Source organism: Rattus rattus, chromosome 16 (assembly GCF_011064425.1).
Source record: "Rattus rattus isolate New Zealand chromosome 16, Rrattus_CSIRO_v1, whole genome shotgun sequence".
NCBI classification, from domain to species: Eukaryota; Metazoa; Chordata; class Mammalia; order Rodentia; family Muridae; genus Rattus; species Rattus rattus.
Window position 1 is genome coordinate 4,200,187 of NC_046169.1, and position 16,209 is coordinate 4,216,395.

Consider the following 16,209-nt stretch of genomic DNA (forward strand, 5'->3'; position numbering starts at 1 on the left):
GAAAAAAAAGAAAAGAGTCACCCAGGTGGTACTGGTTTTGAAGGCATCAAGGGATCATGAAGAGCGTGAGGTTCAGCACTGTGAGAGGCCATGGAAGGCCATGGGTGAAAGTGCAGCCTCAGTTGCAGCTGATGGCCCAGGACTGCAAAGGATTTGAGGCTTGGCACCATGAAGAGAGCCGATGAGAGGTTATTGGTGAAGCCTAGTTGCAGCAGAAGACCCCAGCATATTGGAGATGCCAGTACCACGGGATGATCACCAAGAACAGCAGTGGCAGTGGAGTGGATCAACCTGAGCTTAGAGTGCTACAGAGGGCAGCACTGGAGAAGTGATGCCAGCCCTGTGGAGGATCCCAGAAGATCAATGTGTAGATACCAGACATTGAAACAAGAAGTTGTAACATTGAAGTTGCCTTGGAGACCCCAAGATGTTCGAGATGCCAGAGCCGTGGCCTATCTGCTGAGGAAAGCTCTTAACAGGGAGTGGAACCAGCCCAGGAAAAAGAAGTTTGATGCAGTCAACAAAGAGGAAAGAGTTGGAAATCTGAAGACTGCTTTTTGACATCAGCCATGGAGATGCAGAATTTGGAGTTTTCCCAGCCAGTTTCCTGTCTTGCCTTGGGGATTATAGTTAAGTGATGGGATGAATCTCAGAAGAGACTTTGAACTTTGGACTTTTAACACTGTTGAGACTGCTATAGACTTGGGGGCTTTTGAAGTCAGACTAAATGTATTTTGCATTATGCTATGTCTAGGTACGGCCCCATAGACTCATGTTTGAACAAGCCTATAGGGCCAGGGAGTAGAGTGTGATGGTTTGTACATGCTCAGCCCAGGGAGTGGCATGATTAGGAGGCATGGCCTTATTGGAGTGGGTGTGTCACTGTGGGTGTGGACTTTAAGACCCTCATCCTAGCCTCCCAGAAGCCAGTATTCTGCTAACAGCCTTCATATGAAGATGTAGAACTCTCAGTTCTGCCTGCACCATGCCCGCCTGGATGCTGCCATGTTCCCACCTTGATGATGATAATGGACTGAATCTCTGAACCTGTAATCCAGCCTCACCTGAACGTTGTTCTTGTAAGGGTTGCCTTCATCATGGTGTCTGTTCACAGCAATAAAATCCTAAAACAGTGGCTGAAGTAGTTGGAGATGCTCTGTTCACCATGGAACAAACTTGTCGCATGCTCACTGTCCTGGTTGACTTGTCAACTTGACACCAGCTGAAGTTATCTGGGAAGAAGATCCTCAATTAAGAAAATGCCTTCATCCAGATTGCCCATAGGCAAGTCTATAGGGCATCTCCTTGATTTGGGACAGATGTTGAGAGGGCTGGTGGTCCTGACAGCAGCTGTGTGCTGAGCAAGCGAGGAGGAGCAAGCCAGGCAGCAGCGTTCCTCCATGGTTGCTGCTTCATTTCCTGCCTGCTGTTTCCTGACTTCCCTCAGGGAGTGTGGATTGAGAGCTGGAAACCTACATAAGCTTCTTCCCCGAGTAGTTTTCCGTCATGGTGTCTTGTCACAGCAACACAAACCCTAACAAAGACACAGGCTTGCATCTGTACAGATCAGGAAGTAGCAAACGGCTTGTTTGGGATCCCCAGGAGATACCACCATCAGGGCCTGCTCCCTGTACCTCGCTGCTGCTGGCTACAGTACCACCTATAACCCCTCAAAATGCACCAGGAGCTGGGGACCATGTGTCCTAGGGAGACTACTTCCCATTCAAACTATAACATGAACTAAGGAGACACATTCAAACCTCAGCTGGAGCCTAGGGTGTTCGTATCTTCCTACCTACCGTGAATTACCAATGTTACAATCAGACTTGTTCACACTGTTACAGCCTGTTTCACTTTGACCTCCAAGAATCTAGGAAAGTCAAACAAGAAATGGGCCTGAACCCGGAGAAATACAATGAACCTGGAGAAATGTAAGGTGCACATGTTCCAGTAGGTAATGTCCCTTTATTGGATCACCCTTAAAATGTGGAAAGGAAGGAAGGAAGGAAGATGAAGATGGGGGCGGGGGTTGGGGGAGAGAGGAGAAAGCAAGCCAGTAGGCCCATTTTGCTCACTGTAATTACTCCTCTGGGCCAGCAGGAGGCTCTGTTCTGACATCCTCCTAGACAGAGGCTCCTGTCTACACCCCCAGTAACCTCAATGACCCACAGCCAGGAAAAAGTACAGCAAATGGCTTACACACTGTCTCCAAGACTTTCGCCATGAGGCGACACAGGACACTTCCATTCTCTGTGCTGTCGAAAGCAGATCACACGGTCAGGCACAAATTTAAAAGGAAGCCCTCTCCTAGGTCCACCAGTTTACAGTAACGTTTTCCAATGTCCATAGGTTTTCAAAGTCATATAAAGGGAAGAGGCAGGTATCTGAGGAATTAAAGGATCCAAAAATCTACCAGGACCTGACACTGCTCTGCCCAGACTGTGTTACATGAAGGGAGAAAAGGAAACAAACCCGTGAGAGGATTCACAATTATCGGGATTTTATATATTAATGCAAAGTAGTTACTTTTTCTATTGCTGTGATAGAAGACGGTGACCAAAGAAACACACAGAAAGAAGTGTTCTTTGGGTTTGATTTCCAAGGAGAATCCAGAATTACTGGAGATTCTTCCCGGCAGCAGGCAGCTGGAAACCGAGAGAGCACCTTCAGCTTCAAGTACAAAGTATAGAGTGAAATGGAAGTGGGGCGAAGCTATAAATACTCAAAGCCCGTTGAGAGTGACATACTTCTCCAGCAAGGCCACTTCCCAAACAGTATCACCAGCTGGAGACAAAGTATCCAAGTACCTGAACATTTGGAAGCCATTTCTCATCCAAGCCACCACACCTGCTGTCCTCTGGATAAACTTGCCTGACCCACTTAGTTGAGCTTTATTCATGGTGACACACAGCGCACTGTAGAGTATGACATTTAGTATTATAATGAATGTCATTTCTTGGTGGCCTGTGGAGAAACATCTTAAGTCATAAAGGCTTTGGGAGGCCAATTTACTGATTATTGGAGAGGGAGAACCTTGAAAGTGTAGACAGCGTGTTTGTGTAGTGGGGTGAAAGCCAAATTCCCCATTAAACCCAACAATGCTTGGGGCTCACGGTACTCTTTAGGGGCATATGACATTGTTTTTAATAGCCCCTTAAAATCAATGAGAAAGGGGTTGGGGATTCAGCTCAGTGGTAGAGCACTTGACTAGCAAGTACAGGCCCTGGGTTTGGATGCTTATGTAACCTCCTAAGTGCCTTGGGAACCTCCAGGGTGCTGGGGTCTGGTCTCCCCAGTGTTGGGAAGCCTCTAGGTTCTAGGGAGCCTCCTGGGTTCTGGGGGAGGCTCCTAGGCTCTGGAGAAAGCTCTAGGATGCTTAGAAAGGCTCCTGCATGTTGGGGGAGCTTTCTGGGCATAGGACAGGGAGGTGATGAGGACAGTTTTAAGCACCAGCTAAACCAGCAACCAATAGAGCGACACCAGGACTAGTCCCTTCCAGGAGGCGGTCTTGTGGAGCTTGTTTTGATTTCTGTTCCCCCAGGCCTCTGGGATGGTTCTGGGCCAGCCCTCCCCACACTGCCTCTATTCCTAGCCTTGCCTCACTGTCTCATCATTCCAAATTCTTTCCGATGACCTCATTTTCCCCCTGATCCCCTATAGTGTGGACCTGGACCGTACATAAGTCACGCAAGACACTTACAATGCCCTCCAAGACAAGACTGCACAGGTTTCCATGACATCATGTATTTAGAATAATACCCAAACTCTCAGTATAATAAGTTATATTGCTTTGAGCCGCTAGCAACTTAGACATATTAAGTTAGATCCAATATACTTATTCTCACATTTATTTTTCCCTTTAACTAATAAAAATTAGGCTTTACAGGGGGCTTGGTGTAGATGTTTAATATGCTGTTTCGTTTTTTGAGACAGGGTCTCACTACCTAGCCTTGGCTGGCCTGAAACTCACTCTGTAGACCAGGCTGGCCTTGAATGCACAGAGATCTACCAGCCTCTGCTCCCCAAGTGATGGAATTAAAGGCGTGTGCCATCACCCACCCCCAGCCTTAGAAAAAAATGTAAATGATATGCATGATTCACATTTGTTGCTCAGTGTGTATGTGTGTGTGTGTCATTGTATGTGTGTGTGTCATTGTGTGTGTGTCATTGTATGTGTATGTGTGTCTCATTGTATGTGTCTCATTGTATATGTATGTCATTGTGTGTATATCTCATTGTGTGTGTCTCATTGTGTGTGTCATTGTGTGTTTGTGTCATTGTGTATGTGTTTGTGTCATTGTGTGTGTGTGTGTGTGTGTGTGTGTGTGTGTGTGTTGGTTTGAATGAGATTGGCTCCAATAGATTCGTATATTTGAATACTTGATCCTCAGTTGGTGGAAACATTTGGGAAAGATTAGGAGGTGTGCCCTCATTAGAGGAAGTGTGTAACTGGGGCAGGCTTATGTCTTGAAGACCACATTATTTTTAGATTCTCTTTCCACGCACATGCCTCCCGGCGGGCCCTGCCTCCTGCTTCCGGATTGAATTTCTGCCTGCCACCATGCTTCTGCCATGATGGTCACAGACACTCACTCTCTGAAATTTTAACCCCTTGACAAACTGTTTCTTCTATATTGCCTTGGTCCTAGTGTCTGAGCACAGCAATGGAACAGTTACTAAGGTAACGTATGTGTGTATGCGCATGTGTGGAGGCCAGAGGGAAGGCAGATGTCTTCCCCCACTGCTCCTGACTCATCTTTTGAGACCAGGTCTCTCACTGAACCCACAAACCCTTATTGATTTTGGTGGACGTCATCTCCAGCAAGCCCCAGGGATTCTCTTGCTCCTGCCTGCCCAGCGCTGGGACCACAGACATGTGCCACTACACCTGCCTCGTATGTGGGTGCTGGGGATTTGAACTCAAGCCCTACATGCTTGTACAGCAAACCCTCAACTGAATGAGCCATCTTCCTAGCCCTCGGATTGTGTTTGCACAGCCAGAACTCCTCAAGTCTTTACACAAGCCAGGCCTGATGGCCCACACAGTGAGATGTACTTTTAATCCTAGCACTGAGAGTCAGAGGTAGGCAGAGCTCTTCAGGCCAACCTGGTCTACATAGTGAGTTCTGGGCCAGTCAGCTTACACATAGAAAGACCCTATCTCAAAACAAAATAACAACCAAAGCAAAGGACTTCATGCAGCATCGGACCCTTTGACAATCATGTTGAAGGACCCTCTTACTGAAGTGTAAGAGCTATTAAGAAGCTTGGCCTGATAGAAAGTAGGTAGGTTATTGGGTTCCTGTGAAGGACCCTAGGGGCTTTTGCCAGCTTTACACCCACTGCCTCAAGTCAAGATTAGGCCAAGTTCCATTCTCCACCCAAATAGAGTTTGGTTCCAAATAGAGTTTGAATGCATGTCCTATGCTTGCTAGCCAATAGATTCAAAGGTCAATATGCTTAGCCAATAAGTTTAAACTGTAACCTTGCTGATGTAACCTGTATCCCTAAAAAGTTAAAAAAAAAAAAAAAAACCCTGCATGATATAGCCATTCGGGGGTCACCTTCTAGTCACTTGCCACGTGGGACTGATTGAAGATTGACCCCAATGTGCTGGGAAAATAAACCTCTTGTGTTTGCATTGAACTCCATTCTCATGTCTCACTTGGGAGATCTCCCGGTAGTTAAGACTCACTTCCAGCCTTACAATGTCATGTCACATGTTTCTGCTCAGGACCCTCCAATGTTTTGGTGCTTTGCTCATGGGCAAATAAAATATCTCACTGTGAGGTCTTTTGGGCCTCTAACGGCCTTAGATGACACTAAGTGCCTGGCTAACCCACCATCTTGTTGAGGTTTGGTCTGTTGCTATATATTGTGAAGCTAAATTCTGTACCCAAAGGTTTAGTTGCCTAAGAGTGAATTCTCACAGTTACCAGCTTTTGCTGTGCAAACCTTGTTCCTTAACTTAAAACTATTAGTTAAATAAAAATGGCTACAGCCAATTACGGGTGTGTGTGTGTGTGTGTGTGTGTGTGTGTGTGTGTGTGTGTGTGTGTGTGTGTGCGGGGGTAGTTACAGAAAGGAGAGTTTGGAGTTACCTGGTTGGGGGTTGCAGAGAAAAAAGAGAAGAAAAGAAGGACAAGGGCAGGGAGGGGGAGGGGTATGGACCTCCATGAGAGGAGGTGGACATGAATCCGTGGCCAGGAGAAACAAATATTTCAGGTACACTTCTGGGGAAGAAGCCAGGCCAGCAGTTTAGAAAAGCAAAATAGGAGTTAGCCCCCCTCTCCGCCCCCAGTGATTGTCAAAGGTAAATTAAATAACCACAGTCTGGGTCTTGCTCAGTCATAAGCTAGAGCGGGATAAGTTTAAATTGGATCAAGTACACCGTCTATCACTGCTGCGGTTGCCTCTCTGTCCAGAGCAGCCTGGGAAACAGAAAACATGTCAGTCAGGGCTTCTGAGTGCTTCCCTACTGCTGAGATCCTCCAGAAAACAGGATGTCTTTCCCTCACTTCCTCAGGGGTTCTCTCTCTCTCTCTCTCTCTCTCCCCCTCACACACACACACACACACACACACACACACACACACACACACACAGAGCACACCCCTCCCCCACTGTTCCACTTTAGTTTCTGCACGGCACTTATTGTAAGCCGTTCCTTCATTTTTCTGTAATATTCACAAGGGCAAACATCTTTGCGCTGTTTACCACTTGAGAGCCAGTGCCCAGAACAATGTCTGCCTCTTAACAGGCACTTGCTGGACACTCCATGGCTGTGCATCGATGACACGGATGTGATAAATACAGGGGAAAGAAGACCCCAGGTCTGCTGCTAACCTAGGTGGGACCCCTCGACTGCCATACAAGACATCCGTCCTGCAATCCAGAGCAACGGTTCTCATGGAATGGGGAACTATTGACTGACTTCGCTCTCCATGGAAACTAACAGAGGTGGCTGTGCCGAGGCCAGACGGAGGTGGAGCGGGTGGGGGTGGATGCTTGGTGCCATCCCAAAAGCCATCAACTCTATACAATTTATAAAGGTCATTCAACTCCTTTTTCTTTGTCTTCTTCTTTTATGATGACGGAAGCAGTGTATATTTCAAAACTCTTAAGTAAAATCAAAAGAAAGCTAAGGCATGCAAATAGCATAAAAGCAACTACGGTGGAACCAGGCTGTGGGCCTGCAAGAACAAGCGGCAAGCCAGAGATTGATGACATTTTTATGAGGGAGGCCAGGGTTCCTCTGGCTGCAGCTTTCATCTATGTCCAGGTCACACTGTCTCCTGTTATCTCCGTCCCCACTGCACAGGTGCCTGGAACATTCTCCTCTGTTTGAGGAGAAACTAGGGCACCAGCTTTGTTGTTACAGTACCTCGTTTTCTGGAACCCTTTGGCTCGCAGCTTAAAATCAAAGGCTTAAGAACAGTGAGCACCTTTCTTCCTCCTGGTCCGGCTTCTCCGTCCCTGCTTCCTGCTCAGCCATCTGTGTTAGGACTCTGTCCCCATTCGGGACTCTGCAATCCCCCAAAAGGATTAGCAGCTTGGTCTCATTAACAGGGAGACCGACCGAGTAACAAGACTAAAGCCCCCAATGGATTATGAACCTCTCAGGACTGGACTTATCTAGTGAAAGCAGCCTCCAAAACAGGCCTGTCTCCAGGGTGAAGAACTGTTTATCCTTTGTGAGACCCCACCCAGACATGAAGATTTGTCCTATCTTAGATCCACAAGATGCCGAGTATCAGTTTCGAGCCTCTGCCATAAATGGAACCTAAACGTCACATTCTCTCAAATTTACCCATCCAGAACCAGTGGCGTAAAGTGTAACCATTCCTCCAAGGCACGTTCTCCCATACCCCACACCTGCCTGTCCCAGGTCCTCATCCATTCTGTCCCTCCCCATTGGTTCCTCAGCAAGGGCTTCAGAACTCGGACTTAACTCCATTCCTTACACGCATTCCTCATCGAAACTCTTGAGTCCAGAAGGGCTTCCTCTCATTCCCCCGGAGCTGAGGACCAACCCAGGGCCTTGAGCTTGCTAGGCAAGTGCTCTACCACTGAGCTAAATCCCCAACCCCTTCCCCCTCATTTGTAAACTGGGAGTGATCATGGTGTAAGGGTCCATGATTTTCTAAAGAACGATACCAGACTCAAATAGTATGGAAACACAGAGATGGTTCTATTCTGCAGAAGTGCAGTATACTGGGGTCTCCCATTACCAAGATAGAGAGACCCTGAAGTGAGCTCCCAGGCCCAATTTAAAGCACCTTAGGGGAATTCCAGGGTAGATGGGCTTCCTTTACACTGTCTCTAAGCATTCCAGAACCTTTACCAGGGCGTGGTGGCTGGAACCTTGCAGAGGAATCCTGGGGTAGATGGGTTTGTCTTACTCTATCTCTAAGTACATTCCATTACTGGGTCGAGGTGCCTGGCTGGAAACTGCTGACCCATTGTCCTTGTTTCAGGCCAGGTGGTGGGACAGTTTCTGATGAACTGCCTGAAGCCTGGGTTTGTAAACGCAGACTCCTTAACTGCTCATTTGAAGCCCATCGGGGAATCAGCCTAGCCTTCTCGATGGAAGGTATCTATCTATGAGGCCTCTTGAGAGGTTATCTGAAAACACAGGCTTGGTACCCAGCAGTGGACTGAGATGCTATCGTTTTCCCCATAGTCAGCAACCCTGAAATTTACTTTTTCTTCTTCCTTTCTTTCTTTCTTTCCTCCTTTCTTTCTTTCTTTCCTCCTTTCTTTCTTTCTTTCTTTCTTTCTTTCTTTCTTTCTTTCTTTCTTTCTTTCTTTCTTTCTTTCTTTCTTTCTTTTTAATGTCTGTGGCAGCACTCCAAACCATTTGGCAGAGGTTCTGAGGTCCATTGGGCTTAACACTCCTACACTTGCATGGGCCAGGTGTCCCTGTGACATGAGGGGAGGCAGGTGACACATGCTGGCTCCTGTCTTCAAGGCTGTAAAAATAGTTACTCTGGAGCTCCTGGGAATGAAATCAGCAGAGTATTCCTCAGCCAAGAAATGGACACAGAGAGACTGAGTAAGCCCTGAACACAACGTCACACACACACACACACACACACACACACACACACACACACACACACCCAGACACCCGCACCCGCACATCCCCACACTCCCTTGTAGACAAGGCTGCAGCTAAACCACGCGTTCCCTCCAACCTCTGGGCCCAAGAATTAATGCCTTTCCTTTCCTATTACTGTGTTTTGCTGTGGTTCTTATTGTTGCATTTTGCTTCTTTCAGTTTCTTTGTTTGCTCGGGTTTTTGTCACCAGTGACTAAGTCCAAAAAGAAACACTGTTTCTCTGCCTCTTGGGCAGTTTGTGTGATGTTCGTGAGTCTCTGGCTCCCCTGAGTGGCAAAGAAAATAAATTCACGTCTCCAGGATTCCGACTCTCTGCATAGGATGCTCATTTCCACGATTTATTGCCCCTCCTGTGCTCTAGTTCAAACGGAATCGAGTTTATTCTTCACTCAGAAGTGCTTTGACATGAATTTATTCTGCAGGTCAGGCGGCCTTTGTGGTTGGGGCCCTCATCAAGAGCAAAGCTCATCCTTCGTCTTGCTTTGTTGTGGTCCTTGGATGTGGGTCAGAGGTATGACCAGTGGCTTGAAGTAGGGGTCGGTGGATCACCCTTCTGCAGAAACAGTTGGACAAAGAGCACCAGGTTGGCATGACAACAAGGTTGGGCTAGCCAGCTACAGACACCAGCCCCTTCTCCCAACACCGGGACCAACTTCTTCCCGATTACCCTAAGGAGGAACTAATTAGAAACAAACAAACAAAGAAACAAAAGCAATTACAAGTTGATAGATATCTTCACTGTGTATTTTTTTTTTTCTGGACAGGTTTAAAGTTCTCTCTCTCTCTCTCTCTCTCTCTCTCTCTCTCTCTCTCTCTCTCTCTCTCTCTCCATCTCCCCATTATTTCCCAGAGATTTACTGCCCATGCAAGAGAAGTCCTCCAAACTCCTACATGCCTTTAAACACTCAAAGACAATCTCCTGCCTACAGGCCTTAGAGCACTAGGGTAAGATTTTTTTTTTAAGAGCCTAAGTAAATGACAATGATGTGTACTCAGTACGAAGTGGACGTGTTTGGTGAGTGGATGAGGGAAGACTTTAGAGTTGAAAATGATGGAGGTGTTCAGACACATTCCAAATTAAATTGAGCTCTCTCTAGTCCCCAAGCTGTGGGCTTCAGTGTCGCTTCCTTCATTGTCTTACCATGCTGTCTTTTTTCAGGAGAGCAAGTCTGCAGCCTCATGCCGTGCCACACGAGCCCTCTCTACCACTAAGTCACACCCTAGTCACATAGACATGTTTCTATTTCTCACCTCAGCAGGCCTGCTATTTTTGTGGTTGACGATAATTATCTCTGAAAAACCGCATTCCTTCCTCATAATGGGGGTTCACGGGAGGAGTTCCAGGGGCGGGAAACTTCCAGGCTGGGTGGTCAGAGATGGGTGGCTGGCTCATTCATGTATGACACCACAACAGTCTTTTGGAAAAGTTTATGATGTTGTAGTTATCCATCCACGGGGCCGCATACGTAATGCATTTTAAGACAATGTTGAAAATGGGGCCACGGGTTGGGGATTTAGCTCAGTGGTTGAGGCCCTGGGTTTGGTCCTCAGCTCTGGGGGGCTTGTGGGTGGGGGGAAGGTAGACAAAGAAAAGAAAATGGAGCCATGAAGGCTGCAGAGATTGTCTGCATTTTGTCTAGGCTCCTCCCCAGTTACCTGGCAACAGCCACTCACTATAAAAAGGGGCTGCTTGGCCCCTCCCCCGTCTCTTGCCTTCTTGCTCTCCCTCTGTCCTCTCCCTCCTGCTCGCCCCCCTTCACCTTTCATGGCTGGACTCTACTCCTCTGCTGGCTCTCTGCCTTTCCCTGGCTTTACCACCCTCTCAGTTCCCCTCCCCATGTCCTGAGTAAACTCTATTCTATACTACACCATCACGTGGCTGGTCCCTCAGGGAAGGGATGCCTCGGCATGGGCCCGTGGAGGAACCTCTTGCCCCACACCTGACTGCACATCCACCAAACATATTCCTTCTCTCTCTATTTTTATAAAACACAACAGAGATGGCTCAGTGGTTAAGAGCACTGACTGTTCTTCCAGAGGTCCTGGGTTCAATTCCCAGCAACCATACAGTGGCTAACAACCATCTATAATGAGGTCTGATGCCCTCTTCTGGCATGAAGGCATATATGCAGGCAGAACACTGTATGTAATAAATCTTAAAAAAAAAAAAAAAAAAAAAAAAAGAAAGAAAGAAAGAAAGAAAGAAAAAAAAAGAAAAGAAAAAGAAAAGAAAAAAAATGGGGCCATAACTTAATGCTACTGAGACAAAGGCAGAGAGTAAAGCTAATCCTTTCTATGTTACACAGTAAAGACCTGACTTATGCAGAACGTCCTTAGTAGACTTGTGGAAAGTAGAAAGAAACTTTTAGATTCCAAAAAATATTTGCAATTATCTGCAAAGATACTTCTACAAATAAGATTTTTTTTTAAGGATTGAATTTAATGTGTCTGTGCATGTGCCTGAGGCTATGTTTGTGCACCATGTGCATACAGTGCCCACAAAGGCCAGCAGAGGATATACAGACTGTTGTGAGCCACTGCATGGGTGCTGAGAACCAAACCCAGGTCTTCTGCAAGAGCAGCCAGTGCTCTAACCACTGAGCCATCTCTTCATTCCTAGACCTGCCATTTTGAAATTTGTGAAAATTTTCACTATGTGAGAACAGTCTTGTTATTTGGGCAACATATTGTACAGTATGAAGACAGGCCAATAGCTTCAAAGTTTCCCCTTATAATCCTTGGGTAACAAGGGCTTGGGAGTCAAGACACTCACACCCAGTAACTGTTACTTCTTGTGTCACTTTTTATGGCAAGCATGACAAGTATTCAGGTCACATTGCTTTATAATCGGCCCTCTAACACCTCAGGGAGGGGAGTTCCTTATCCACATTTTCCAAAGTGAAATTCCCAGAAAGTGAGTAATTTCCACCAAAGATGTTGTAGCTCCCCAGATGGAAACCTAGTTGTGTCTTCTCACAACAGAGCTCAACGTATCATCTTCAGTGATTGCTATGGTAACACCAAATGTGCAGGACAGGCCCAAAACTTTGGGCAGTTCTAAGAACTGCTTCAGGGGCTGGAGAGATGGTTCAGTGGTTAGGAGCGCTGACTGCTCTCCCAGAGGTCCTGAGTTCAATTCCCAGCAACCACATGGTGGCTCACGACCATCTGTAATGGGATCTGATGCCCTCTTCTGGTGTCTGGAGGCAGCCACAGTGTACTTATATATAATAAATAAATAAATCTTAAAAAAGAAAAGAACTGGTTCCTGAGGGTAGGGATAAAGGCCCTTGTGGTTGTCAGGGTTTTGTTTTGTTTTCTCAACTTGATACAAGCTACACTCATCTGGGAATAGTTTCATCTGAGGAATTTCCTCTCTCAGATTAGCCTGCCTGACAAGTAGGTAGGCCTTTTCTTTATTGATGATTGAAGTAGAAGGTCCCAGCTCACTGTGGACAGCCCCATCCTAGGCCACATGATTGTGGGATATGTCAGAAATTAGTTGAGTGAGAGAGCAGGCCAGTAAGCAATGTTTCACCATGGCCTCTGCCCCTGGTTCCCACCTTGAGTTTCTGCCCTGATCTCCCTTTATGATAGACTGTAATCTGTAAGATGAGTAAACCGGGTCTTCCTCCCCTGCCATGTTTCACCCCCTTGTCAGACCCTTCTGGGTCCCTTGCAGGGTTTGACCCCTGCTGAGCCCTGCTGATGCAAGTGGAAGCCTTTTGTTCCTAACAAAGGAACAGTCTGGCCCGCCCCACCTGGGCGACGGTCAATTCGTTCCTGTCTTTTGTCTTCCCAGTCTTTTGTTTTTGAGATTTAGGCTGGTCTTCCTGGATTTCTCCCCAGTAAATTGGGGGCACATATATTCGGTCTTTGGTCTCGAGCCAGGGTTTCCCACTGTGCTTCCTAGATTTTTCCACCTGGTCAACCTGGGGTATATATTTGGAAAATAAAGCTACAGAATGGGCATTCTTTCTTAACACGAATAACCCGTGTGTGTGTGTGTGTGTGTGTGTGTGTGTGTGTGTGTGTGTGTGTGTGTGTGTTTTAATCCCGCAGGCTTATGCCCGGTTCTCGGTACTGTGTCGGTGTGGGCATCGACAAGGGACAAGGTCTTGCCAGGTGGAATAGAAGTCAGAAGGCTGAGGCAGATGGGAAACAGCAAGTCCAAGGCTCCTTTGGGCTACATAGTGAGTGTGAGACTAGCCTGGTCTACAGAGAGAGACTCTTAAGTCAAAAGAGTAAAAATATATAAAACCAAAAGAGCAAAGCTAAGATCAGCAAGTGCTTTACCCAGTGAGCCATCTCATAAGCCCACCTCCTTATTCTGTGTGTGTGTGTGTGTGTGCACACACGCATGCACGCACACCTGTACAATTGAGTGCGCTTGTGTATTCTCAGTAGTTTTGACTACTCAAAAGAAATACAGTTCAAGGGAAAACACACTGAGAGTTGAAGGTTAATAGACAGTTTTGTTATACAAGCTATACAGAAGAATTGGCAGTCATAAAAATGTGACCGTGTTGATTTTGTTATGATCAATTTCATGGAGACCCACAGTGTTGTGGTTTGAAGACGGAATGCCTCTCCACAGGCTGTTTGGGAAGGTTGTAGAGGCTTTGGGAGGGAGAGGCTCACTGGAGGAACTTGCCATGGTGAGGCCTTGAAGGCCACCCCTACTTCTGTTCTGCTCACTTCCTTTCCCACCGACTGGACACCTCTATCCCATCGTGGTCCCCTCCTCGCCATCCTTGCCAAGCATCCCTCATTCCTTTTCCGGCAACAAGCACACAGGACGGTGTTTCTTCGAGAATAAATGTGGATCCAGGAAGACGGTTTGGTTGGTACAGTGCCTGCTGTACATACAGAGTCCTGGATGCTAGGAACCGAATGAACCCAGGTCCTCTGTAGGAACAGCAAGTGAGGCAGGTCACATTCGTCAGTTCTTCATTCTTGGAGACAACCTCACCATCAACACCACCAGCACTGAGAGCTGCCCTGTGCATCATGTTCTGTGTATTAAAACTCACGCGTTCATGAACCATGCTCTCTGGGATGCACAAAGAGAATGTATTTTTGCACGTGTCTTTTATATTTGTTTGAGGCTGGACCTCATGTAGCTGAGGACGGCTGAAAACTCTCTGGGTATTGGAAAAGGGTTAAACTCTTGATCCTCCTGCTTCTTCTACCTCCCAAGTGTGGGATTCCAGGCATGTGCTACTGCGTCTGGCCTAGTAACTGTTTTTCCAGGAAGTTAGAGGTGTGCACGTACCTTCCGATTTTACCTTGTTTTTTTCCTCACACACGAGGCAGCTGAAATACCTATTTCAGAGCGTTCCACCATTCCGGATTGGCAAGAGATTCCCTGTGTGCAGTTTCTCCTTCGGGTCGTGGAATTAAATATAGAACTTCGATCTGTGTTGCTTGGTGTTAAGTTCTCATTTTCACAGTACTCTAGCCATCTTCCGCTTGACAAGCGACTGTGATTGTACCCTTCCTTGCCTGCCAAAGTGTGATGCTTCTCAAAGGTACTGAGCTCCCCCCGAGTGTCCAGGAGGAAGAATTTCGTTTCACGGGCCGCAGATAAGGGAAAAATCATTCTGACTTGCTTGATAAAGAAAGGTCGTGGATTTGAGGGGGCATCTGTCACCCACTGATCAGGGTTGCCTGGCTGGCTAGGCGCTCTCCCTTCCTCCCTCATCATTTGCAAGGCTGCACACTTGGTCAAAGAGAATAGACAGAGGCTCTTCCAGAGGTCCTGAGTTCAAATCCCAGCAACCACATGGTGGTTCACAACCATCTGTAATGAGATCCGATGCCTTCTTCTGGTGTATCTGAAGACAGCTACAGTGTACTCACATATAATAAATAAATCTTAAAAAAAATAAAAAAGAAATTTATAGAGAATAGACAGAGGACTCGTCTATGGTCCAAGATGTGTGAGTAGCTGCCCTCCTCTCACCTCAACTAGCTCTTCAGGTCCATCTGCAAGAGGTTGGAGACCAGAGCTTCAAGTCTTCAGGCATAGCCATGCTGCATGAATGTTAGTCCGCCTTTCTCTTTAAAAATAAGCCCTCCCATGCTGCACGATACTAGTCTTTCTTTCTTTCTTCCTTTCCTTCCTTCTTTCTTTCTTTCTTTCTTTCTCTTTTAATTCTGCCATTCTCATTTTCCTGTGTGAATCATTAATTCCGTTGGGAAAGCGAACACACCCTTGCTTCAGAGAACTCAATGTACCACTGAGACAAAGGCACGGGACTGCAAACATCTGTACTTAGCAGGCAGATCCCACCCCAAACCCACAATCTATCTGACCCATTAAAAAAAAGTACACCCGAGGGGTTGGGGATTTAGCTCAGTGGTAGAGCGCTTGCCCTAGCAAGCGCGAGGCCCTAGGTTTGGTCCCCAGCTCTGAAAAAAAGAAAAGAAAAAAAAAAAAAAAAAAAAAAAGTACACCGAAACTCTGGAGAGTATTTTCTGGTCGGGACAGGTAACCCCAAAGTGTCTGTCTGGGTACAAGGATTTTGAATTTGCCAGTAGAGCTCAGAATAGAAAAGAGTCCGGGCACAGGCTCTCCTTCCTGCTCCCCTTTTCTCATATGCATTGACAAAACAAAGCACAGAAGAAAAGAGCCTCTATTTCTGGTGTGTGAATTTAGTCCTCAGGGCGGAAACCCGGAATATTATGTAAGGCAAAAAATGATCCTGCCTCCCCCTGTAGTGTGAATGGTTAACCTGCTCTGTGCTCCTGACAGGTCGCCTATGCTCACCCACCCAAGGGCTTTCTGGATTTGAGAATGAAAGACACACACACACACACACACACACACACACACACACACACACACACACACACACACACACGCCAGTTAATTTTGCCTTGTCTAGATCAAAGACCGGGCAGGTCTAATCTTTCATGCAGCTAGCACATCCCCTCATATTTTCTCTCTCTTCAAGAGAATGGCAAGTAAAGCAAGACTCAAGAGGGAGACATTACTCAATTTTCATTAACCATGCAGGCACTCAAATGACCATTTCCTAAGTAAAGAAGCGAAGGGGTCCAATACCATTGCCCTGGAACGGCTA